This window comes from Benincasa hispida, unplaced genomic scaffold (genome assembly GCF_027475165.1).
Source record: "Benincasa hispida cultivar pf3 unplaced genomic scaffold, pf3_genome.v1.1 HicScf944, whole genome shotgun sequence".
In the NCBI taxonomy this organism is placed as follows: Eukaryota; Viridiplantae; Streptophyta; class Magnoliopsida; order Cucurbitales; family Cucurbitaceae; genus Benincasa; species Benincasa hispida.
In genome coordinates this window covers 50,001-52,500 of record NW_028327091.1, presented here as the reverse complement: position 1 = coordinate 52,500, position 2,500 = coordinate 50,001, and the positions used below count along the sequence as shown (strand labels likewise).

Sequence of the window (2,500 nt, the reverse complement as noted above, 5' to 3'; positions counted from 1 at the left end):
TGAAATTGGCCGACACCTTCGCGCGCATATGTAACTTATGTCAAAGTGATGCGCCAACGTCTGCGTTGAGTCAAAACTCGGTTTCAATCCTAATTCGACATCACGGAACCTTCATTTGAGAATCGGGTGCGGAAGAGACTAGAGGTAACTCAAAGCCCTATCCGTACCCGATCTCGGTCTCGGATGACGCGGTCAGAAGATTCGGAGGGTGAGCAGCCACCGGTTCTCACCCCCAACACTAGTACGGTCAGCACGACAACCTCGGAATCAGTCATACTTTTTTTGACTAGGTTAGAGAAGATAATGGGAAGACTAATCTAAGAAGTAGAAACCATATCCACCGGCATGTCTGCAATGCGTTCGGCATTCCTCCAATCCCAAGTAGCTCCTTCGTTTTCCTACAATCCTCCGAACATTAGTTCTCCCATATCCGCCTTCATAAATCCACATCAGTCCCCTCCCTTATACTTTTTATAGAGAATTTACTGTACTTGAAGCTACTTCCTCAACTAAAGCAACTGTTGATGGAGTTTCTGCTACTTCTACAGCAACTAGGGAAAGAACTGGAACTCGAGCAAGAGCTACTAAAGATTTGACCTGGAAAGATTGATGCTTCTAAAGCAGTAGTAGAATATTCCGATTCCGAGACTAACTATTCCTTGTGCCGCTTCCTATCTGACATGGGCAGGGTAGGGTGGTGGCTAACAACACTGTCTGGCTTGTGTGCGTGAGGTTGTTCGCGCAGGTACGATATCTAGTAAAGCCGGTTCATTATCTTTCTCGAAAACCTGATGGGACACCCATAATTAACCAATCCAATGGGGACTATGAAAAGCAGTTTAGCGCCTTTTTTATTCCTTCAGGACCCTGAAAACAAACCTTAACACAAAGTCAATCTCAGCACAAGAGCCTCAACCAGTCATACTGTTATGTTAGGCGGAATTCGGTAATTAAGCCAGTGCTTGATTGGATAGAATAGTATATGGAAGACAGGTACGAAGCAAGGGTCTGCAAGAGAGTTGGGCAACTAAAACAAAACAAAAGTCACACAGTCAAAGAAAATCAGTCTTTTCGAGTAATATATGCAGAAAGCACCGGCAATGGTGTCCTCAAGGGAGGAACTATGGCAGGAGTGGACTGGATCTCGGTCTGAGAGACGGCAGGAGGAAGTCGGTCCGCTCAGTCTGATTTGGCTCACTGGCAGGGACAACACCCTAAAAGAGGGACAGCAAAGCAACAGATTGAGCTTTTCGGTTTGCTTGACCCCTTTGACTTACTGGCCTTGTCCGTCTTCTTGGTTGTTGCCTTGGAAGAATTACCCTTCTTCTTCGGCGGCTTCTGACCACCCTTGGCAGACTTGGAGGATCATTTAGCAGGCTTTGGCCAGTGAGTCCCTGGAGCCAGGCCCACGCTCACGTACGAGTGGACGATCGGCTAACGGACCCAACCATCCCGGTAACTCGACTGGCTCTTCTTTGATTGATTGTAATTGAGTTGACTGACTCAGGAACTTTCCCTTAGAATGCACGAGGTGAGCGTCTTTCAATGCTTGCTTTGTTAGTTGAAAAATCGTATTCTAGTTACAGTCAACACAGTAGCTGTAACGTGAGCAGCGCTTCGCTCCTTATCCTTATATAGGCTATACCCCGTGCTGAATGAAAAAGTTTCCCCCATTCAATTTGTAGGGACACAACCCCTACCTCCTCTCTTCTAGAATGCTTTTAGGCGTTCTTTCTGGTTTTGCTTCTCATTAAGAAGCACACCGGGCTTTAGTCGGAATAGGCAAGCGGTGTGCTTTAAGAGTCAAAAAGGAATTCATCTCAAAATTTTCCTTCTCATCAAAAATAAAGAAGGGAGTTTTCAAGGTGTTAAGAATCGATTGAAGCATCCCTGGACTTCTACTCGATAGAGTGATCGAATCGGGCGCTATGGACTTCAAAGCCTCGAGGGTTGTAGGGCACAAGGGGATCTTGAATCAATTCCCTCTTTTCCAGTATTTAGACAAGCGGTTCGAGTCAAGTGCCAGTTACAGAACTAATTGTTGGCAAGAGTCACAAATAAGAAGTAAACGACTTGATCTCTTCTGGAAAGTGACTTTGACCAAATAGAGTCTCCTTCCGTATAGGGGGCTCTCGTAGCGCTTAGTGTAGTAAGGGCCTTCTGCTTTTTTTTTCATCGTCACTATCTGCTTTATAGTCGAATCTGGAGAATATGAACTCATCACATTCTTCTTTTTGGTATGTTGTTATGAGCTGCTCTGGTGCTCAATCTTGGGTCTTAGGTGTGGGTCGGATCATGATAAAGAAGGTTCGGTGGTTGTATAATTCCCAAGCGGAAAGTCGTCTACTTGCAAAGTCGATGGGGTTCCGCGCTTCGCAAAGTGTTTAATGATGCGTCTGTAATAGCCTACACATAGGTCCCAAAAAAGAACGCGCTACGCCCGGCCCCCTTTTCAGTAGATGAGATTAGGATGAAAGGGCTTGCTTTCATTAACATTTAG

The 2,500-nt window shown here is 45.6% G+C and overlaps 1 protein-coding gene across 1 annotated transcript in view; it reads left to right on the top strand.

The window, feature by feature from the left end:
• Positions 1-2,500, top strand: part of LOC150029750 (uncharacterized) — a 41,016-nt gene that overhangs the window by 18,776 nt on the left and 19,740 nt on the right. The window contains exon 1 of the mRNA XM_090310389.1: positions 1-2,500. This exon is cut by the window's left edge and continues 18,776 nt beyond it; it is cut by the window's right edge and continues 19,740 nt beyond it. The gene's annotated coding sequence lies outside the window, so the exon portion shown is untranslated.